General features: G+C 41.8%; 1 pseudogene; it reads left to right on the forward strand.

Annotated features, from left to right (window-relative positions):
* Positions 1 to 20,878, forward strand: part of LOC139664887 (Krueppel-like factor 5) — a 40,008-nt pseudogene extending 19,130 nt beyond the window's left edge.
* The last annotated feature ends 4,198 nt before the right edge of the window (positions 20,879 to 25,076 follow it).

Consider the following 25,076-nt stretch of genomic DNA (forward strand, 5'->3'; position numbering starts at 1 on the left):
CCTATCAGCACCATGCACTTCCCATTCAGCTATTGAGTAGCTTCAACATTTGCTGCTTCACCACAACAAGAGTATCCGAGGGTGGTAACCAAATTCAAAAAGTGGATTTTCTTCAACATTCAAAAATAGAAAATCCTTTGCCATCCTTCTTACATCCATTCTATCTATCTAGGAGATGATTGAGACTGGCTTGGTTGGTATTATGTGAATTGCAGTTTGTAATTTTGTGAAGAGACATTGAGGTGAGTCTGTTCCTCACTTCTCTCTTCTGTCTTCCTTCAGACTCGTTTGGAGATGGAGAAGTACCTCCCTCAGATCGGCAGCGCCCCCCTCGGCCCGGCTATCGTGACCGGGGACAAGAAGTACCGGCGGGAGAGCGCCTCCGTGGTCGACGAGTATTTCTCCGAGGACAAGCCGACCGCTCCGTACAGCCTGAACATCAACGTCATCCTGCCCAGCACCACTCACCTCCGCACGGGCCTGTACCGGCCCAACACCAAGACGCTGTCCGCCCACCAGATCAAGACGGAGCCGGGGCTGGAGGTGCCCTGCTCAGTCCCCGCCGCCACCCAGGCCTTACCGGACTTCACCTCCGTCTTCAGCATGCCGCCCGCGGTCAACAGCCTCTTCATCAAACCGGACATGAGCTCCGGCGGCGTGGTCAGCGTGGCTGCCGGTCCCCAGCAGCAGCAGCAGCAGCAGCCGAATTTGGACACGGAGCTTCACATCGGCCCCCCGGCCCCCCAGCCCCAAGTCTACCACATGCCCGTCACCGGCGGCGACCTCACCATGACGCTTTCCCACAGCGGCCAGTCGGCGCCCGGCGGCAGGACCATGCTGAACCTCGGCAGCGTCGCCCTGACGACGGCCAACGGCGACTACGTGATGGCCGAGCACCAGCACCCGCACCACCACCCGTACTACCAGCCGTCCCCGGCCAACCCCCCCCAGCACCAGCCCCACAGCCTGCCGCCCTCGCCCCCCAACTCCCAGCCGGGAAGCCCCGACACGCAGGCCGAGCTGCTGAGCGCGGCGGCCCAGTCTCCGCAGCTCCCGCCGCCCTACCAGCAGCGTCTGGCGGGGCTGAAGGTGCAGGGACTGTCCCATCACGCCATGCTGATGACGCACGGCCAGGGCGTCCTGACGGGGCCCAGGTACAACAGGCGGAACAATCCAGAGCTGGAGAAGAGGAGGATCCACTTCTGTGACTTCCCAGGTCGGTGCTCGGTTTGTAAAAATGCCCATCTGAACAGGCCAATCGTGTATTCTGTCTGTAAATCTTATTTTTCTTAGAACAAAAGAATAATCTTCCACTGGGGGCAAATATTTCCACTGGTTTTCAGTAAACGAGTGTCACATGTTTAAAATAACATTAGACCAAGTTGCATTGAAGTGAAATGATCTGACTCCATTAGCGTAATATTCTTACCTCATGTTCCTTCATTGGTGTGTCATCATTCTCGTTGAGTCATGGGTGAAAAACGACTCAGATAACAGAACATTGTCTTACAGGGTCATGACTTCGTAGTCGAGGTAAAGTTTGTGTCCCAGAGCAATGTGAGGTGAGCACGTTTACGCTGACTCACGCTTTTTCTCTGTGATTTCTTCACAGGATGCACCAAAGTTTACACAAAGAGCTCTCACTCATCTGAAGGCCCACCAGAGGACGCACACAGGTAAGAAAAGGGGTTTTCCGTGGGTTTTTGGCTAATATTTTTACTTGAAATAAATGTTGATACGACGGCCTGCACCGGTGTTCAAAACCTGTGTAGAAAAATGAATGAAATGACGTCTGGAATCGTCCAGAGATGCTACCTGCATCGTTTTGTGGAAGCGGGACCTAAATATCTTTATGACATCATATATCTAAAGCTGATTTAACCTTTTTTTTACTATGCCATAACATCATATTGTGAGATTTTGTGCCCGTTTGGGTGGATGTTGAACTCGGTCAGCTCCTGCACGGTGCGGTGCAGGAAAACAGAACAAAGCGTGAACAATATCTGTCATCTTATCTACATTAGCTTTCCCGTCAAGCCTTTAAGGGATTTACTTTTCTTAATGCAGGCCAGGTTTGCTGAACACACACGCGTTCTTCTTCAGCAACACGCTGCTTCACAAACACACAGTGACACAAATTCACACTGAACAACCGCCGCAGTCTTCTGCTGCTGGACACTGAGCAGCTTCCCTGCAGCATGTGAGGGTTACTGGCCTGGCTCAAGGATGCAGTGCTAGTTACTGAGGAAGGGGAGACTATTGACCTTATTCACACGGCGGCCATTTTGAAACTCTACCTGGAAGAGTGAGTCTACAGCCCAGCTTTGTCCTGTTGTTCTGAAAATCATACAAATGGATTTCAAGAATCCAGAAGGTTCATATGTTAATAGACTATATTTGGCACATTATCGCTAGCTGCCTAGTTAGCTAGCTAGCAGCTCGCTAGCTAACTATCTTCCTTGCTAAATTCAAGCAGTTGTTGTGGTTGTTGCTGCTGAGTTTGCTGCTAATTTGATGACTGTTGTGTCTATCCGAAGTCCTCACTTGTGTTGAAGTCACAAACCAGTAATCCCTTAAAATAACCTTACATTTATATTAATTCACCCCTTAATTCATGCAAAATTCCCTAAAAATGAGTTAAGGGAGTTATTAATGGAGGAGACCCCATCAAAACCACTTAAAGACCCCTTAATGTTTGACTGCTTACTTTCTAATTCAATGTAAAATTCAGGTAGACAGGAACTTTCCATTAAAAACTCATTAACAACCCTGTAAACCTGCACAAAAGGCATGAAAAATACCTTAATTTCTAGTGTCTCCACGAACCAACCCATGAATAAATAAATAAATAAAGTTATGCCGCCTCTCTAACCGCCAAGCCGTGACTTCAGTCAGCTTCACTTTGTGTACTGTACATTTTGTAACCGCTTTCGATACGCCTAGCAACAACAATAGAGATGAAGAACGTAACATTGACGAGGAAAAAAGACAAAGAAGCCACATTAAGAGTTTCCTTAAGAGTTTTTCTTTTTTTTTTCTCCACCGTGTTCCTGCATGCCCGAGCCTGTCCGGCCCCGCTTCCCCAGAGAGAGAGAACAAAGGAGGGAGGGAGGGAGGAGGGAGGATGGAGGGAGGAGGGGAAAAAAAAGAGGGAAGACACACAATTATGGTGAAGGCCAAACGTGTGACTTCCTCTTTTCAGTCCCTTTTCAGAGGAGGGAGGAGGGAGGGAGGGAAGAGGAGGGAGAGAGAGGGTGGGGGGGGGGGGTGGGGGGGGGGTGGGGGGGTAGAGTGGAGCAAGGGCAGTTTCGATGCGTTCACTTCTGTAAGATGAGACCTGTAGATTTCCCAGCAGCCTCAGACCTGCAGCATGGAGATTTACTCATCTGAAACATGTTCAGAGAGACAGAGAGAGAATGAATGAATGAATGAATGAATGAATGAATGAATGACAAAGGAGAAAAAATTGATCTCTCCATTGTACAGATGCTACTAGCAGCCATGATTTCTTACTTAAATATGGATTACTAAATGAGAAATATGTGAATAAACATAACGTAATACAAATATTAATATCATTAATATCATGTATCTTTTCATATAAAAAAACTGGGTGGTAGGGAGGTTGAATTGTTGTTTTATCTCACTTTGTTTCCTTAATTGGGTGATTAAGCCCCCTCCCCTCCTCTCCTCTCCTCTCCTCTCTCCTCTCCTTGTCTCCTCTCCTCTCTTCTCTCCTCCTCTCCTCTCCTTGTCTCCTCTCCTCTCCTTTCCTCCTCTCCTCCTCTCCTCTCCTTGTTTCCTCTCCTCTCTCCTCTCCTCTCCTTGTCTCCTCCTCTCCTCTCCTTCTGTCCTTTCCTCTCCTGCTCTCCTCTCCTGCTCTCCTCTCCTTGTCTCCTCCTCTCCTCTCCTCCTATCACTGTATGTATTCTATATTATAAACAAATGAAAGCCTTATGAAACAGGTGTCGTCACTTTCTGTAATGAACGGAAGATATTTTTAACTAGTTGATCCTCCAGCATCACTCAAATTTTTCAAAGTGTGTGGTAGAGCCACTTATCTTATACAATTACTGCTAAAAAAAAAACTTGTTTTAATTGTATATTACTCAGTAGTTACCAGTCATTCTAATACTATAACTACTTATTACATCTATTTTACTTGGATATTACTTAATTATTCCCGGTCATTACTGTGTAATTCCTGGCCTGTAATTTAAAGTCTTACCAAGAAGTCTTCTAGTTTCATGGTTATTTTCCCAGCATGAACAAAGATCTTTTTTCTTTTTTTTTCTCACCACAGCTCTGACTGGACAGGTGGGAGCATGAGCCAGTCTGCTCTCTTTCTTTGTCAATATTTTCTTTTCAAATCCTGTGTATTGTGTGTTGGGTGGATGAATGGCCGTCTCCCATCAGGCCGTTCTCTCTCTGTCACTCTGGACTTTTGTTCCTGGTTCTTCACGCAGCCTTTAGCCTCTGAACCCGACCGGACAAACCTGTCCGGTCGGACAGGTTTGTCCCCCCCCCCCCCCCATGCCTTTGCAAGACTTCTTTCTGTTTTTTTACCGCTGTATGTATTTGATGGATTGATAGACTTACTGCATATTACAAATGCATTGAAGTTGGACAAATATGAGTTTTTAAAAGGGCAATTCTGAATATTTTGTATAAAAGCTGCTGATAACAGCTATTTGGTGCCAATTTTCCATATCTTTATTTTTTCCGTTTTCAGGCCAAAAGATACAAGTAATCCATGTTTCCCCCTAATGATTTGATTCTCCATTTAATCAAAGATTTAATCCAAGAGACTCAAAAACTCTTGAAAACGTACACTGAAAATGATTCGCGATGAAGGAAACTCCGCCAGTGAACGACGCTGACCGGCCGATATCTGATAATCAATAAAAGGCCGATCATCGAACTCTAGTCCCAAAACCACAAGTCACAGTGTGTTTCTACTGTGGAGCGTCTGACCTCAGCCGCGGGGTTTCTCTCCGCCAGCTGAGCTGCAGGACTGGACTGGATGTTGTGTGTTTATACAGAAGAGACCTGAAGAAGCCGCAGTCAGCGAAACGCGGCGTGTGTGTGTGTGTGTGTGTGTGTGTGCGTGTGTGTGTCTGTGTCTGTGTCTGTGTCTGTGACTGTGACTGTGGCTGTGACTGTGTCTGTGTCTGTGTCTGTGTCTGTGACTGTGACTGTGTGTGTGTGTGTGACTGTGACTGTGTCTGTCTGTGTACACAAACGGGAAGAAAAGACTCCTCAAGGCTGTTTCTTCAGCTGGAGGAGTTCCTTCTTTCCTTTTTTTTGCTGTGTCTTTGTATATTTGGGACACGTACGTTTCCAATAGGGCCAGGCGATAATTCAATATTATCGTTTATCGTCTTTCAGTGGAATCATATCGTGATGATATGAAGATATTTTAATATCGTGACACACATTTCTGCTGTCTAAATTGATGATGACAAGCAGATTTTACTTAAAAACTCTCATAAAATGAGGTATGGTAGGAATATTATTTGAAAATTTCAGTTTTGTTTGACATCACACCTAACATTACCATTCGGTTCAATGAGATGAACATTAATTTGATTATTTATGGTGATTTTGCATACATGAACCATATTGTGATATATATTTATATCGAGAAAAATCCTTATGATTATCATGATATTGATTATCGCCCAGCCCTAGTTTCCAAGTACAAAATACATATTGATATTTTTGCACTACTGGTGGCTCACTTCCCTACTTTTTACCTCCTAAACACCTTGCCTATTGTTTCCACACTATTGCTGTGTACACACACACACACACACGTACACACAGTTATATTTTTTACATTTGCATGGATTTTATACTCTTTTTTTTACCATGCTTTATGTGGTTTATATAAATCTGTTGTGGTGGGAAAACCTCGTACTGCATCTCCAAAGTGTCGACTTTTCAGGAATTAAGAAAGACAGCTTTATATTTTAAATTGGAGTTAAGGCCTTTTCACTCAACAGCGACAGTGTGTGTGTGTGTGTGTGTGTGTGTGTGTGCGTGTGCGCTTGTGCTTTTCTGTCCATGCGTGCAGTTTTCTGTCGAGCAGGACGAATGAGCGGTTTCACCGTACGCATCATCATCATTCCTCTGAACAGTAGTAACCTCCATGATTTGCGTCAGTCGTCTTCAGCGTGTCGACGAGGCAACTTTGAAGTGGTGACAAATCGTTTATGTTCGTTTCACTCCAGTGAGTTCTGCTATATGACTTTTCCCCAGGGCGATAGTGACAGGAAGGAGTGTGTGTGTGTGTGTGTGTGTGTGTGTTTCCTGAGAAGCAAACCTCAAGCGATATCTCTTTTGCACGTTCACTTTCCTGCCTCGTCACCGCTGGCAAACAGACAAAACTCTACTTGTTGAAAAGAGTAGCATCTAGGGCACAGAACGAAATGACGTCAATGAGGATTTAAAATTTACAAAACGCTAAATATCCATTTTGTGGGGGGAAAATCGTTGGAAAAAGAAGTCGGTCATTCAGTATTGCTAAAATATTGAGGATCCAGTCTGTAAAATCATCTCTGGTCGAGGTTTCCCTGATAAGATGCTGACTCTAACTACGGGTCCCCAGAGGGTCCAATGTTGTGTGTCGGGGATTTGTGAGCTTCTAGTGTTAATAGAGATATCTGTAAAGGGTAACACTTTACAATGAGGGTCACTAAGTTAAGGGTTAGTTAATGCTTAATAAGCATTAACAGTTAACTAATGTGTCTGGTAATCATTTACTAATGGTGTTCATGTTAACTAAGGTATTAATTTCTACATTATTTAACAGTCATCTTTATAAACTATTAAATAATGTATAAATTAATACCTTAGTTAACATGAACACCATCAGTAAATTACACATTAGTTAACTGTTAATTAAGGGTTAGTTAATGTTTATTAAGCATTTACTAACCCTTAACTTAGTGACCCTTATTGTAAAGTGTTACCCTGTAAAGGAAAATGTAAATATGCTACCAAAGTGAAATCTTTAACTTTTAAAGCCACAATATGCAACTTTTTGCCTTGAGTTGACTAGGTGTATTATTAGCCCCGACCCTTCTTCCCATCAGTTGGTCAGGTTTCAGCCCCGACACCTGTCACTCAAACGTCCCAAACATCATTGAAAAGCCGTCATTGTTTATTATTTTAATGTGAAAAACATTTGCATATGGCAGCTTTAAGGATTTTGAACACTTTGCATTGCACAAACCACTATCATTAGTCCCAGTGTTCTTTCAAACGGCCTGGTGGGGAAAGTTCTGGATCAGCCTGGTCTGAAGCTCTTTTTATCTGCAGGCCAACGGACTCCGATAAATTTCCATCCCCCGTCACATAGCAACATCCAGCAAGCTAGATGACATTTTCCCTGTAAATACACTCCTGCTTCACTCTTATAACTCTGTAGGAACGGCAGCAGACTGGAGGTTAGAGAGGCAGGTTGTCGGTTTGAATCCTTGTTGCAACTCTCTCTGTGACTGACTGGCTGTATACTGGATGACTTCCAGCTGTGAGAGTATTAACCAGGAGAGGAAAGAGTACTACAATGTCCTGCTCAAGTAGAAGTACTGTTACTTTTCTGATATTTTACTGAAGTAGAAGTAAAAGTACTGCAGTAAAAAATCTACTTCAGTAAAAGTAAAAAGTGTCTCATTTAAAATGTCCTCAGAGCGAGCGGCCAAAACCACGGGTGAATTTTGAAGTCAATAAGGAAGTGTCTGAAAGCTGCAGTTCCTCTAACGTCCACTAGGGTCCGGCTCCAAAAAGACTCTAAATCCCACCCGACTCCACTCAAGTCAATGGGACCACAGCCCAACTTCTCACTCAAAATATAAAGTTTTTGACAAGAGATTATGGCCTCAGCAGCTAATTTCACTTCTTCTAATATGTGTCCTTATGGCGATTTTCAAAATGATTATGTTTAAAAAAACAAGGGTAAGGACAAATATTAAAAAAATAGATGTATATCTGTCAAAGGGGTGGATGTGACACCGAATTAAAAATGTGTAGTTCAATTTGAAAATTAAAAAAAATGTTTAAAAATAAGGTGGTAAATAAATATAAAACTGACATATGATCATTATTGTGTATGAAACGTTTAGAACTTTTTGTTTTTGTTTATGTTTTTGCTTCTGTTTTGTTTTGTTTTGTCTTAGAATGTCATGTAAAAAGGGAAGGCATAATAAGCTAAAGCTTCAGCCTACACCTTTTCAGTCATTTTTTTTTTGTTTTCCATTTCATTTAATGCCTTATTGTTATTTATTTATTTCTAGGTACACACATTTTGGAAAATTGTTAAAAAGGACCAAAATAAATTACTACTACTACTACTATTAACGGGACATAACGGTTATAAAACGGGGTAGTTTTCCGAGTGATTGACAGGTCGCCTGTCCAGTGATCGCACAGGAAACCCTCGGCTTCGCTCTGGCTGCTCCGGCTCCAAAAAATGTCAACATGGCGGCGCTCGTGAACCCCGACTTTTGGCTTCAAAACGGCCCTTCAGAAACCTGCGGGTGACATCACACTCACTACGGCCATCTGTTTTTTACAGTCTATGCCTCAGAATAAAAGTTCCTGAGTTCCTCTTTAGAACAGAGAACGTTGTCAGCTGTGATCTTTTCCATGTGATTCTAACAGGAGAGAGGACAGAGTTCAGACTGGATTCTTTTCACTGGAAACATTAGAAACGACAAAATAAAGTGCAGAAACAAAGTAAAGTCAGATTCCTCTTCTCACTGTGAATGGATCCACAGTTTGTCAGTTTACAGTTGATCCAGTTTCTGCTGCTGATGGAGAGAGACAAAGTCATAACATAACAAAAACATTAAAAAAAAAAAGCTACTCAATCACATTGACATGAGTAAATGTAATCAGTTGAAATAGAGCAAGCAAGAGAGGGGGGACAAAAAGAAAAGAAAGAAGGCAAAGGTGCCAAAAACAAACAGTTTCGAAAGTCCAGATTGAACTTGATGCCTGCGAGCAGTTCAAGTGCATCACTATCTCCGGTAATTCACAGCTCCGCTATCATAACAATCTGAAGGTACGGGGGGCCAACCTTGACCGTGGCAACAACAGCCATTTGATCTCTGCACGTTGACAGATGTATTTGTGTTAGAGTGTGTGTTTGCGTGTGTGTGTGTGTGTGTGTGTGTGTGTGTGTGTGTGTGTGTGTGCAGTGCTATCAGCCTGATTAGGGAACCCTCCAGCCCTCTTCACAAACACTAACCGAACTGATAAAGCTAAGAGGTCCACAAAGAGTTTATGGGCGTCCTGGAGAGCCTGAAAGTGTTTGCTCTCTGACTCAGTAAAACCCTGCAGAGACGGTTATAAAATGTCATTATTGTATTCTGTCATATTGTCTCCCATATATTGTCATTTATGACGTGGCGTGAATTAGAAGAAATATTGCGCGTGTTGTTTGGAAATCTGCCGTTTCTCCTCAGCTCTTTATTTCCTTAACAAATGATGATTCATGATCGTTCAAGGATCATGGGAATATTTTGTTGTATCTGTATATGTTGTGCTCCTTACTATTTGTTGCCTCCAGTATTGTTGATGTAGGAAGTGAAGCTTATTCTACTGTTGCACCCACTATAAGTCACCGATATAAGTGTAAATTAATGTTAGAAAAAATGCACCGCACTCCATTAAAGACAATGGTTATTTACAGACAAACAAATGGCTGTTCAGTTAGAAAAATAAACATCATGGACACTTTCCTCTACGTTTTTAAACTTTGAAGTAAAGCACTGTTGTTTTTTCAGGTTTTTAATCAAACGTATCCAAGGAAGTCAGAGTTAATACCTTAAAAATAAGTCACTCAAGTAGAATTTTAACACACAGAATTTCATCATGTCACTCTGAAAATCAAAGCGTCTCGTTTAAATCTAAAACTAGATGTTCACTGTGTAATAAAAAGTGACACCGACAGTCACAAAACGATTGAGAGCCTGAGATTAAAACAAATCACCACACTTTCTAAGCAAGAGGAGGCAACTGAAGTCTTTTCTATTCCTTCCACACACTCATCTCACTGAGTAAATGTCCTTTATGTTCTTTTGAAACGACACAACGGCCCAGAACAAGTGATTGATGTGGTTGTTGCGCTGGTCTTAGTGTGTGTGTGTGTGTGTGTGTGTGTGTGTGTGTGTGTGTGTGTGTGTGTGTGTGTGTGTGTGTGTGTGTGTGTGTGTGTTTGTGTGTGTTTGAGAGAGAGATAATGGTTTGGCCGTTTCTAATCAGCCACCTGACCAAATACCTGCTGTCTGTTGTGTACAAATGCCTGTAATGACGATCCAGCCTGATGCCTTCAGTTTAAAGGAGAGATGGAGGAGGAGATGAAGGAGATCGGCCCGTTGATCAGCTGACCAGCTGAGAACACACACACACACACCAAAATCATCCATGTGTCCCTGGAAGATCTTTCATTCCAGCACTCCATTCTAACACTTTAGCATCCACTGTGTTGAGTGATAGTAGGCGACTAGCATTATCTCAAAAGTGAGAAAATGAGAACTTGTAGCAGCTAAAGCTAAATGGTGAATCATCTTAAATGATATGCGGCCACTTTATGTTTTCCTTTAAACTAACGGCATGGATGGGAGCAGGAATGTAAAGATAGACGGGGGAAGGGTGGGGAGGGGGGTTTCCCTCTTAAAGACAACAAGCACTTGCACCTGACCTTTTTGGCAGCTTGTTTAGGGATAAACCCGGGAAGTGTGTTTGTTGTGTGTGTGTGTGTGTGTGTGTGTGTGTGTGTGTGTGTGTGTGTGTGTGTGTGTGTGTGTGTGTGTGTGTGTGTGTGTGTGTGTGTGTGTGTGTGTGTCCTGTTTCACCAGCCTGTTTGCCAGCACTCGGGGATAATAGTCTGAGGGAGGCGGCTGTGCTTTTGACCCCGAGAGCAAAACCAAACACACCTGCAGGCCGACAGACATTTGTAATATACCTCTACACACACACGCACACACACACATACACACACACACATGAAGGAGGAGACTGGGATGCTCCTCCTGTGTGTGCTGTTCTCTGGTAATCATGAGGAAAAGGAGAGGATATTCACCATTTGTAGGGGAAAAGGACACCTACTCTTTACTCTTTACCCTAAAACATTTGTGAATTATCATTTAAGTCATTTGCCATCTTGAGGCATTTATTTGAAAAATAGTCACATTATTGTGGATGAGATATTTTTTTGTAATATTACCCATGAAATTGGAAGTGTGTTTGTTGTTTTTCTTAAAATGGAGCCATTGGTCAGCGTTGTAAACATCTTGGGATAAAACCCTTCACATTTACACTCACATACATGCATGCAGACATTAACTGCAAACACACACACACACACACACACTGTATGACCATATAAAAGTGTTTCCCTGTCACCTTTTGTCCCCCTGTGCTCTTTGTACCCCCTGCCTCACTAATGGTTGTCAGTAAGTGATTGATGATCAATAGCAGCAGCTATCTAATCAGCACTAATGGGGCCCATGCTGGTAACGAGCGCTTGATGACTGACCCTAACCCTAACCCTGTAGAAATGACTTCTTCAAGGATTTTCAGCCAAAGACCCAACTGAGAAATCTAGTTCTGTGGGACTGAAGTGTATTAAATATATTCAGTGCAGTTAGCTGGTCCTCACAGGCAATTGAAGTGTTTCACTCCACTTTTTTTATTGGAAAAAAGTGACTCTGTACTCTTACAAAAAGGGTGATGGCTTAACATTAAAATGATTTTAGGTAGTGTTTTTTTAAAGGATAGTAACTTTTTTTAAAGGATATTTAGTCCTTGGTTGACAAAATAGTAACACATTTACAGACTGGATCCTTTATATCTTAGAAATATTGAATGATGAACTCTAGATAATGCCTTTTTCCCCCCAAAAAATGCATTGATAACGTTTTTTTTTAAATTATTATGTTATGGAAGTAAACTCTTCTATTTTTGGTCCTACCCCTCAATCTATGAAACTACAGTTTTATCAGTCTGGCTTCAGGAAAGTTTCCTATTCAGTTCAGTTTTGTTTGTTCTCATGTCACTGATTCTGAGACATTAATTTCCACATTGGCTATGATTTTTTTCTATTCAGCAGACCCTTCTCCCTGTGTTGATGATTAGCGGACTGTTTGGCAGCAGCACATTGTGGCACAGCAGAGAAATGTCAGTGTGTGGGTGTGGTGGGATAAGTGTCAGGACAGATTGACAAATTGACTCTTTGAATCTACAGTTTACATTTTAGCCATTTAGTTGACACTCTAATCCAGAGCCAATACAATTAATACAGCAGTGGAACCAGCTTTAGTTCCTAGATCAACAGTATGCAACCACTAGTGAGGAGGGCAAGAGTCAGTGGTAGAGACATTTTATTTATCAAATGAAGAATTTCATTCCAAAACAAGAGATCCACCATTTCACAAAGCTGACACATACTCTGATTGGTGGTGTGAAAGTAAAGCACTTTATAGGTTCATTTATAAGTTGTAAGACCACTTAAGATCTTTTCTTACAAAATACAATCATCTTTGTTTTTTTGAAGATTATGATTGTGACTACCAAAGATAATTTTCTTTGAAATCTGAGATTAGCCAACTGCATGTATGCCTACAGCAAATGTCTTTTGCTGTCTTTGTATTTTAGCCAAATGTCCTCCATTAGTTAACTAACCCAACTGAGTCTCTTCAATATGAATGCAGTCCAAACCGGATAATTGTGTTCTCTTCACTTTATTCAGGGTTAGGGTTACATTTCTTTAATATATTTCTCTTTCCCGCTACTTTCAGCCCAATATGGCAGCTAGCTAGTTGGCTAACAGACTACTTGGCTAAGGTGCTAAAGCAGCTAAGCTAACTGAGTCCAGATGTGAATCTCAAATCCAAAAATGCCAAGTCAGTGTTTGAGTTCTGTTGGAGAACGTTCCTCCCCAGTTTTCCTGCAGAGAACAAACTTGTCAAGGTTATTTAAGACCCACAGCTGTTCATTTTCCCATCTGTTTTAAAGACTAGACTGTCGCTGTTTGGACATGATTCGTCGTTCTCGCTGTGAATCTCGGGGCTTCGTTCTCGTCGGTCGAGTCGCCATCTGATGCTTCCTCAGCTGTAAACTCAGGGATCTTTATCCTTCCTCTGTCCTTGCTCTCTTTTGTTTTGGACTTGTACTTCAGCTGTTAGCTCTTACGACAAACGTGTCATGGAGGACACAAGAACGCACAAGGAACACATTTTAAGACACTTGCACTTGGAAAACGCAAATGTTCTCAGTGATGAAGTCAGAAACTACAGAAACGCTGTGATTGGCTGGAGGGGCTGCTGGCTCCAGCACGTCAAAACATGTTGAGTGCAGTGGTGACGCTGCATTATCTAATATAGCATAGTCATAGTCAGTAGAATTTCAGTGCCAATGTTGACCAGTCCCACCCAAAGAGAATACAACCACAGGTGAACCAGTGTTGACCACGCACACACACACACACACAGAGAGAGACACACACACACACACTCAACTGAACTTGTTAACTTTTAAATCAAAACCTTTAATCTCCAAAAAGTCTCTTCTGTCAAATAAAAAATCAAATAAAAGCCGTTTTATAATCTCTCCTTTCTCTCTCTCTCTCTCTCTCTCATTCTCCCTCATCCTCTCTCTCTCTCTCTCGGCCCGCCCGCCCACACACACACTTATACATACTTGCTCTGATAGTGACAAATGCAACTGTGTAAATAAAGGTGTGTCTGTTTCCCCTCCACTTAATTTGGCAGAGTGAGGATAATATGACACGCACACACACACACAAAACACACACACACACACACACACATCACCGCTGTCAGATCCTATAAAATCGGCCCAGAAGTCAACTTTTCAGGAATTTAGAAAAGTCTTTTGAGGCGGGCGGCCGGGCATTTTTTAAATTCTGCGATGGTTTCTGAACGGCTCTCATGGGCCAGGACCGCACGCTCTGCTGATTCAAGTAAAGACACGAAATCACTGGAATTACAGTTATGAGGGTTTTCCATGACAGCAGCGATATGCTCTCTCTCTCTCTCACTCTCTCTCTCACACTCTCTCTCTCTGTCTCTCACTCTCTCTCTCACTCTCACTGTGTCTCTCTCTCTGTCTCTCACTCTCACTCTCACTGTCTCTCTCTCCCTGTCTCTCTTTCTCACTCTCACTGTCTCTCTCACTGTCTCTCTCTCTGTCTCTCTCACTCTCTCTCTCTCACTGTCACTGTCTCTCTCACTGTCACTGTCTCCCTCTCTCTCTCTCTCTGTGTCTCTCTCTCTCTCTGTCCCTCTCTCTCACTGTCTCACTCTCACTGTCTCTCTCTGTGTGTCTCTCTCTCTTACTCTCTCTCACTGTCTCTCACTCTCACTGTCTCTCTCTCTCTGTCTCCCTCTCCCTCTCTCTCTCTCTCTGTCTCTCTCTCTCTCACACTCTCTCCCTCTCTCTCTCTCTCTCACTGTCTCTCACTCTCACTGTCTCTCTCTCTCTGTGTCTCTCTCTCACTCTCTCTCTCTGTCTCTATCTCTCTCTCTCTCTCTGTCTCTCTCTCTCCCTCTCTCTCTCTCTCTCTCTGTCTCTCTCTCTCTCTCTCTCTCTCTCTCTCTCTCTCTCTCTCTCCCCTCTCTCTCCCTCTCTCTCTTTCTCTCTCTCACACAAATACACATACTTGGTTTAATAGCGAGAAATATCTCTGGGTAAATAAAGGTGTGTGTGTGAGTTACTCTGCCGCTCCATTGACGAGGTGCAGGAAAACAACTCCGGCATCTCGTTATGCATTCGTTGAACTGTGTGTGTGTGTGTGTGTGTGTGTGTGTGTGTGGCCAGTGACACAATGGTTTGGTCCATTGTCTCAAACCTAGCACAGTCCGATCTTATCGCGCTGTTCAGCTTCATGGAAATGAGTGGAGTGTTTACAGTAGGGAGCTGTGCAAACCGCAAGCACATACTCGCTCGCCTACACTCATAACTGCCATTTAAAAATGCCCTGATAGCGATTCGTTCCCCTTAGAAACACACAGCTACATGCAGGTCCATCCTTGTTCACTTGGGCAGGTCCACACACACACACACACACACACACAATGCAGAGACACACACACATTTTCTCACTCAGTCCTTCAGGTTGCTCTGTTAAATGTTAGCACCATGGTGTGTGTTGGAATTTGCGCAGGTTTGACGGGGTTGAAACGCTTCCTCTTGATTTGGATTGAAGGAAACATTTTGCATTTCTTTCCTGTGAGATATTTCTCTCAGCGTCAGACTCGAGGAATTATATGAGGTGTTCGTTTGCAAGCTGCTGTACATCCATTTAATGAAAAATAAAGGAACAGCACACAGGTCGTCCCCGGCGGGTGATGCAGACCGCCTCGGGGCCGACCTGGAACAAACACGTCTCCTTGTCCTGACCTGTAGTCAGTGTAAGATTTTGAAAATGCCACAGCAAAGTGGTGAAATGCATAATTTCCCCAAGTTTCATCAAACTCTGATCAGACTTTACCTGAAGTTTCACAGTTAGTACATCTCCAAAAGAAGTGTTATTGATGAAGAAAAATGACTATTTAGCATTTTTAGCTCATTAAATCATACCATACACCTATTTGACCTGTTTTTATATCAAAATCACATTACTTTTACTTCTTGGAAAACAGAAAATCTTCCCTGATGACTTCACTCCTCCCATCAAATCAAACTGCCTTTCTCTCACTAACTGATCTCCCATTGGTTTAGACTTTTGATTGATCCTTCCCTGCGTTATGTCCCGCCCCAACATCCTGTTTCAACAGGAAATACATCACATTAAGGACGCAAGATGCTCGCAAAATTCTTTCATTGTGACTTCAAGTTACCTACTAAGAGATGGTGTCACTTTTTTAATTTGGGAACAAAACTCCTCATCTGCTCTCCTCAAAGTTGGTGGGTTGTTTTGTTCCTGATGTGACTGTAGCATCGTGTCACCTTTTGGCTCATGGTCTTATCTCATTATAAATATATAAATGTTAGATGTCAGAGGTTAGAGCTTGGGCTTATGACTGGAAGATCGCCAGGTCAAATTTCCGGACCGGCTGGAAAAAAGTGGGTGGGGAAAATGAATAAATAACGCTCTCCCTTCACATATTTCTTTGGGGCATTTTTGTCTTTATTTGAGAGGTGAAAAGTGGAGAGAGACAGGAAACATTGGGAAGGAGAGAGGGGCAAGACAAAGCGACAAAGATCTTAGGCCAGATTCAAACCCGGGACGGCCCTGTCGAGGTGCTGCTGAGCAAGGCACTGAACCCCCTACTGCTCCATGGAACTGTATGAAAGTGAATCAGGGCCAATCGACTTTCTCTGGATAAATACAGGTTAAAAGAAAGATGAAAAGTGATGTATATATTAAGTTTGGTTTCTCCCCCTCTGTCCCGCAGGTGAGAAGCCGTACCGCTGCACCTGGGACGGCTGCGACTGGCGCTTCGCCCGGTCGGACGAGCTGACCCGGCACTACCGGAAACACACCGGGGCCAAACCCTTCAAGTGCATCGCCTGCAGCCGCTGCTTCTCCCGCTCCGACCACCTGGCCCTGCACATGAAGCGCCACCAGAATTAACTTACACACACACACACACACACACACACACACATGCAGTATACATACATACATGACAACTACCTGACCGTAACAGCATTGAAGGAATACACCAAGTTTTTGTGAGATTGTCCCAGCAATGGGACTATGTTGTGATAGAAGCATTATCCAAAGTAAGAAGACTGACCGTTTAGTGATAAAAGTTGTCAATGTTTTTTTATTCATAAGATTCATAAAAAATGAACCAACACGTATTCATCCGCTGCTCGGTGACTTCACTTCCCAAATTATCTTCCTGTGGAAACAGGGAAAGTAGTCCCTGCTAGTAGAGCTGAACAATTAATCAAAATTTTACCAATCAGCTGCACAAAACTGCCAGAATTAGCCACATATCAGTTAAGATGACTTACCGTTTAGTTTTACAAAACTGCAGCTACAAGTTGAGTGAATGATCAACCGGGGACACACGGATGATTTTGGTGTCTATGTTCTCATCACTTAACAGGTAAACTGAGAAGCTTGGTATATTCCTTTAAAACATGCACCGGTCACACACACTATACAAATACTCACACAGTACATACAGTATGTAAACATACATAACCATACACTAAAGCATACTGTGCAGTCATGCAACACAGATGTTAACATGCTACATACACACACACACACACACACACACACACACACACACACACACACACTTCACATACATTACAACTATTGCAGTGATCAGAACTGTGGCATCAAGCTCCCACGATGCATTTGGGGACTCCTAATCTGCAGATTTCATCCTGAAAAGATTTTTTTTCTCCAAACAACAACATGTTCCAAAAATTCGCTGCCAACTTCGTCACAACTACCACCACCATCATCATCATCATCATCATCATCATCATCATCAGTCATTTTGAGGTACGAACTTTCAAGCGGAGTTGGAGAGAGAAGGCGGGGAGTGTGTCCTCACCTCTTCTGTAAATATTTGTTTATAGCTGTGTGTATATGTGTGTCTGAAAAATACAACGAATGTATTGAGATTTATACTTGACTTCATTTTTTTTTTTTTTTTTTACACCTGATGTTAATATTATTAATATTCCATGTCGATGATGGTTGAGAATTCCTTGCGACATAATCTTCCTGCGGGGAAAATGAGTAAATAAATAATCAACAGAAACTATTGCAGAACTTTCTATGGAAAAGTTAATGATCGCCTAGTAATGCCTGTTTCCTGCACAGGTAATACCTGTTGAGCCCAGACAGCAGAGCGATTTGCCAATGTTTGTATCCATGACATTGCCGGTTGTCACGGCGACCAGGCTCCTTTGATGACAGGTTGCGGATTGGCTTGCAGTTTCTATTCAGTTCTTTTTTTTCTCTCCCTTCTCCCTCTGCTGTATTTGTTCAGAGAGAGAGAGAGATTGAGAGAGAGAGAGAGAGAGAGAGAGAGAGAGAGAGAGAGAGAGAGAGAGATGGGTGGGTAGACTTGTTATGTAATCAGTTTGTTTTCCTGGTACACTAAATTAGCCTTGCACTGGAGTCTCTACCTTTTTATGTGTTTTTAATTGCGGAGTCAGTCCTGGAAACTGGAGGAACGACGGGTTGAATCTGTCGGTTCTGAACCCGCCCTCCTGGTTCCAGGTTGGGACGTCCTGTGTAGATTGCTCTCTTTGCCAGCAACAGGAATTAGGAGGAGGGCAAAAATGTGAACAACGTGCTGGACTGCACAGAACAAATGAGGAGTTTTAATTCCATGAAAGAAAACATCCACTGTCTGGAAAAAGTGTCATCTGCTCGTACAAGATGATTGATATAAAAAAAAGAAAACAAATTATAGTCATTTGCAAAAGATGGTGCGTAATCTGCATTATTGGTTGGCAAAAATAGCACTTTCACAGACTGAATTATCTATATTTTAGAGAAAATTGGTGCCTACCTGAAATTTTTCAGTCACCTTTTATAAGCAAAGGGCTGAAAATGATGCATAGCGTGCTTCTCTTTCAACCCAGCAACCACTAAGTGAGAGCAGGTGTCTTTTTTTTATATTTATCCCATTTTGGAATGAAACTCTTCACATGCTGTTTGTCAGTAAATATCATCACTGTAGAAACAGGCTTGGTGTCGGTGTGAAGAAAGGCTGACCTTTGAAACTGGAGCTTCACTCCTATCAGCCCAGACTAATCCTTTAATTATCTTATTCTTTTATACTCTGTTTGTCCCGCTGAGGTTTCCATAAGAAGAGTTTTATTCCAAAAAGCTGTATGTCCATTCAGGAAAATAAAAACATCACCTATCTATCTATTGAATATCTCTAAAGCACAGAAGATCCAGTCTAAAAAAAAATATCATTTTGTCAACCACAGACTTTGGTTTCCTACTATGCTTTAAAAAAAAAAAATACTAGAATTTGTTTTAATTTATCAGTCATTTTGTAAGAGCTTTTTTTTTTTTTAGCTTTTTTCAAACCTCATTTTGGATTGAAACTCCTCCTGTATCGTCTGTTTATCATTCCAGTTCATCTGTTTTCTGCAAGTCGATCTACCTGAAAGAGTCTCAGCTGTTATTGCTCTGTCAAAGTCCAAATTGCTCTCTAACAGACAACACTGTAGTTTTTATTTTGTTTTCTACCATGCAACATGCACACCGGTTTGTCTGTGCTGACATTTATCCTCATGCAGAGCGTTTGAACACATGGTTTGGTTTGTAAATCTAAACCAAGCCTGGAAAGAGACAAGATTACTGACATACAAGCCCTTCCACACTTTTCTATTACTTATTCTTACTGTCGCTGTTACAGCTGATGGAGGGAAGTGGAGCTGCAGCAGATGAAACTGCAAACAAACGGCAACAGAAAACAAAACCACCAATTGATGGAGCTGATTCAGTGATCAATAAGACAGACTATAAACATCCTGAAGCTTTCTTTAGAAAATGAGAATAATGATGTAGAAATTATCATTCCCTCTAATATCGCAAATCATATCGCAATTGCAATATCAGTCAAAATAATCGCAATTAGATATTTTTTCAAAATCGTTCAGCCCTAGTCTCTGCTTTGGCACTTTGGAGTCAAGAGCCCGTTGTCTGCTCCTCCACCAATCAGAAGTCATGAAACACTTGGTCCAATATGGCAACGTGTGCAGTGCATCATGGTCTACCACCCCCATGTTGAACCATCACATCAGTTAGTTGAGACTAATGAAGCATAAAGCTCCCGATTGGGTCGAATCTGTACATTATTTTATGGCCAAATTTGCTAAATTAACAACACAAGATATTAACTAACTCATTTGCTGATTTTTTGCTGATCTCACCGTTTTAGATTTGACTCCAGACTGTTCTCGCTCCTCAGACAGACTCCTCGCTCTGTTTCTAGCACTTCGCTCCTCATAAGAATTTGTTCAAATATCACAGGATGTGTTGCCCCAATCTCAACATGTAGGAACGTATTGAGAAATCACACTGCATGTACTAGTCGTGTTGTGTGTAATGTGTTTTTTTTTAGGCATATTTAAAGGAAAAACTCCACCTTAAAACATTGTGAGACTGTTAAAAAAAAGCAGTTATTGGTGATGTACTTTGCATTTCTGGTCCTGTTTTGTTGCTAGGTGACAAAACACTGCTGGAATGAATTGAACGTCACAGATTGATGATTTGTAACAGTGTCAGAGTATTGGAAGGTGTTTTTTTCCTTTAACACCACACCAGGGTCAAACAGTGTGTGCAAATAATTCTTAGCATTTTTTTTAACCTGCCTGTGGGAACAGATGGGAGACGTTCGCCACACGGAAGAATACAAGTTTAGACAATCACAAGTCAATTTCGGGATATTTTTCTGTGGTTTACACTGTTTGGATTGTGCTGATGCTGCAAACCCCACCCACCTGGGACTCCAAGGGGGTTAAAACAAGCATGAAGAGTTCTATGTGTTTATTCAGGGGAGACACATCCTGGTATTTCAACACTATGATTTGATATTTTTTAAGTTTTTCCTTCCCAAGGAAACAAGTTCTCTGGTCTCTCTGAAGCAGGGAGCGCTGACTGTGTACATAACTGTAGTTTTATGAACAGAAGACTTTGTAAATATTTGTTTGGTTTTCCTATTATAATATTAATATTTCTTTTTTTTTTTTTTTTTTTGAACAAAAGGGAATTTAGATCGGTAGTACGCGAATGACTGTTTAATTTTGTTTGGTTTTGATACTTCATGTGTGTATGAGAATGAATCAATTTATGTACAAATTAAAAAAGAACAACTCCGGTTTATTTTTTGTGTTTTCTGTTTGAGTAAAATGCTGCGATTAAATAATAAAAGCATTCATAAATAAATATTGGATGGTTTTCTTGTTTTTTGGGCCTTGGAGTTTATCCTGTCACTTCAGCTTCAGTCAACAGTGGATCAATCTTCCTGTTTAGTGTTGAAAATGAAACCAAGAGACAAAGACCATGTATGAGGTGTTTTTGTGTCTGGTTATGGAGTCTTTAGCGTTTTTGACTTGTATAATATAAAAAAAATGTTTTACTTTTTAGGCCTCTTCTGAAAATAAAAATCAGGTTCAAGGTTCGATAAAAACAAGCTTAAAGGATAATTCTCACCACGCAACTTTTCACGACTTATTTCCTTCCCTCTTGCAACTCCAAACGATATCAAAACCAAATGTCTGAAATGGAAAGTGTAGTAACTGTAAAACTGTAAAAGTTTTCCTCCCCTGAAAGAGCATTTAAAAGACAATATCTAATCTAATCTAATCTAATCTAATCATAACCAAAAGCTTATTTCTCATCCGCTGCAAGTTTAAAAATGTAGAAAAATAAAATGCAGGACATTATGAAACCCCTCTAGCTACAGGTTCCCCCCGCAAAACCTCCAGGAGTTTACTGTCCAATAAACAGGCTACCTGTGAGTCATGTGACTTTTGTTTACAAGCCCTGCCCTGCGTTCAGCCCCGACAAAACATACCAAAACGTTTATTTAAACGGAAACGGTGGTGCGTTGAACACCCTGTTGTGTTACGCAAGCGTTGCAACTACGGCAGCTGAGAAGGCCATTCTTTACGTTCTTTTCGAAGAATTTTCGGAGCCTGATGAAATTTAATACTACAAAATACGCTCGATGTTACAGTCACTGCCCTTGCCGTCCAGAATAGCAGAGAACATCCCAATGGAGTGAAGGGGTTTGTGGAAACTGTGGTTCCTAATTATAGTGATCCAACATTTGCCTCATTTGCATTTCAGGATGACAAGGCAAACATTTCAGGTGAAGGATAATCCACTTCTTACCTTCGAGACTGTTTTACGAGCTATATGAGCTAATATTATGAGGCCTATCATTATTGCTGATCACTGTTGTTGTGATATAATATTGTAATATTTACCATTATATATTCAGAGGAGTAGAGTGGAGTAGAAAGTGTCACTCCACAATGGTACAAACAATGCCAAAAGATACAAACATCTTCTAATTAGTTCAGTTGTTGCAGACACCAAGCTGCAGCGGACTCATTAGTAAAGGACTTTTGTTGGATCCATTGTGTGCACTGCCTTTTAAATACGGCGGGGTTTATATACACGTCGCTGCTGATTGGCTAACACCTCTGACACACCCACCAAACGAGAGACAACGTACCTCAAAGCCCGTTTCACACCGTTTCACACCGTTTCGAGGAAATATGATGTTCAACCCGGAAACCGTAGCAAAACGGTGCACACCGTTTTCAGATTGAACCCCTGGTTCACTTGTCATTGGACAGTGTGAACCTAAACAAACCAAATACAAAAATGCAACAGACTCAACTCTTCCACTGTGGTTTGGACCAAAGAAAACAAAGTGTAGGTGTTTCACACTACATGTTGTGAATTGCCTTTCTGCATCAGTGAGGTCAATTATAAACTGCATGATCTGAATCTCATCTCTTGACTTTCACAAATATTTGACCTTCTTGTGGATGTGGGATCTTTGCAGCACACTGACTGACAGCATCCTATCTGGGAGAAGACAATATAATGGGTAAATTATTAAGGAGACATTATTGACAGCTTCTGACAAAACGGAGCAGAAGCAGAGTTAATAATTGCCCCGGCATCGACTCCTCTGCAGGTGAGAGACGGTGGATTGTGTGTGCGTGTCGCGGCAGGTGAAAGGAAACCCTGCCAGGGTCAGGTTTGTGACACAAAAGGACCTTCTGGTTTGAGAAAAAAAAAAAGCCTCAGCCACAAAGCGAGCAGAATAAAACGGGGCATAAAGGCATAAAGGCATAAAGGCAGAGAGGGTGGAGTCCGCCGCTGTGTTTGGCTGGCAGGTAAAGTAATCATTATGTTTGTGCCAAGATGTTTTCAGTGGGGAGCCGCAGCAGAGATTTGCCTGATCATCAGGGACAACGCCCTTTTTGTTACAGCCAGAGGAGTGTGTGTGTGTGTGTGTGTGTGTGTGTGTGTGTGTGTGAGAGAGAGAGGGTATGTGTCTTTCTGTGTGCATGTGTCTATGTCTATAAACATCTTGTATCATTAACAAACGTGCAGTTGTCTCTATCTGTATACATCTTGTATCATTAATAAATGTATTTGAATGCTAAGTGCATGTATGCATATGTAGCTGCATGATAATGAAAAACGATACAACAGAATAAATTATTTATACAGTGGAAAAGGCAGCACTTTACTGTACTTACCACAACATGTTTCATGGTTGCCAGGTTTATTTTGTGTCATCCCCCCTCTGAAGACCGTCCCATGTATGGCCACACAATTATGGCTAACTGATAGTCTTGATTATTTTGCCAGATACTGCAATCACCTTTTCATGATTATTAGTCTTGATGATTTGAGGAAGTTATTTTCCCGCACTACCAGCATCTCATTTCAGCAAATTGACTATGTTTCAATATTGCCGATATGCCAATATTCTGTTAATATTAATTATGAAAACTAAAGTTGTGATTGACGCTTTTACACGATTAATTGCATAGTGCGAATCTTCAGGTGTTCCTCTACAGCTCCTGACCTCTGACAACCTTAAACAGGGTTAACCTAAACCTAACAGGGTTAGGTATGCATAGCTGCATGATAATGGTATGCATATGTAGGTAAAATAGAAAGTAGATTCAATCAGGGTTTTTTCTACCTATTGTAAAAGGCAAGAAATACAATTCGTATTATACATATACATTTATAGTATGATTTCTTCAAGGAATAGTTCCCCCAGGAAATGAAAATGATCATTATCTACTCACTCTGTCAGTTGAAACTCTGAAGAACTCTTAACATTGCAGTTTGTAGGACCAACAAACACAGAGTGAGTTTGCCCCTGTAGTTTCATCTCAGCTCCCGAACTGTTGAAAAAATGTCTTAAAATGTCCATCACATTTCTCCATCACACATACCAGAATAATGGTATGCATATAGTTGCATGATAATGAACACCCTAAACCTAAACCTAAACCTGTTAGGTTTAGGTTTAGGTTTAGGGTTAGGGTTAGGGGACCATGTAGAATCTGTGACCCCTGGTGTAGTTGTGCACTGGCCTTCTCAGGAGCCACTAAAACGTGAAGCTACTGTTCATTCAACCCACCTGGATATCTGTTTAGGGTTAGGGTTAGGCTTAGGGTTAGTTAGGGTTAGGTTTAGGGTTCATCTTAGGCTCAGGTCGGGGTTAGTTGAGTATCAACATTGGGCTATCCAAATAAAGACTTGCTATTATTGCTATAATAAAACATATTTTTGCTCTTGTAAGTTTGAGACCAACCAACAATAGGCCCATCATGACCCAATTTTGTCTCCTGATCATTAGTCTGAAGATATCATTCACCCCAAAATGAATCTTCAGTCATGATTTTCAGTCATGATGTCAGTTGAAACTCAGCTGAAGGTTTGACATCAAAACAGTTCGCCCCCGCAGGTCCACTTCAGCCTTATAACAAACTATAGAGCCAACTTTTTACAGAAAAAAAAACATTAAATGTCCATCAAGTTTCTCCAAACAGCTCATGCAGCATAATCCAAGTGTTCTGCAGCCAAAACGATCGCACTGTGCATCCAAAAGTTCAATATTTACCTCATTATCTCCTTTATTTTTCCCACAATGCTGCTTGCTAGTGTTGGGTGCCTGGAACCAGAGCATTGTCAGTGGGGAAAATAAAGAAAATAATGAGGTAAATATTGTACTTTTGTATTTTGTACGTTTTGCTACAAAAGACTTTATGATGGATTATGTTGCACAGGCAGAAAATGTGTAATGGAGAAATGTGATGGACATTTTTAAGACATTTTTTCAACAGTTTGGGAGAAGGCTGAGATGAAACTACAGGAACTCACTCTGTGTTTGTTGGTCCTACAAACTTCAGTGGAGTTTCAACTGACAGAGTGAGCAGATAATGATAATTTTCATTTCCTGGGGGGAACTATTCCTTGAAGAAATCGTACTATAAACGTATATGTACGCACTAAAGCTGCTATAGCCGTACCCAGATGACTCACATGTATCTACAATCTCGTT

Source organism: Centroberyx affinis, unplaced genomic scaffold (assembly GCF_046629955.1).
Source record: "Centroberyx affinis isolate AG114_WGS23_722 - 3 ecotype Tasmania unplaced genomic scaffold, CSIRO-AGI_Caff_v1 ptg004390l_1, whole genome shotgun sequence".
NCBI classification, from domain to species: domain Eukaryota; kingdom Metazoa; phylum Chordata; class Actinopteri; order Beryciformes; family Berycidae; genus Centroberyx; species Centroberyx affinis.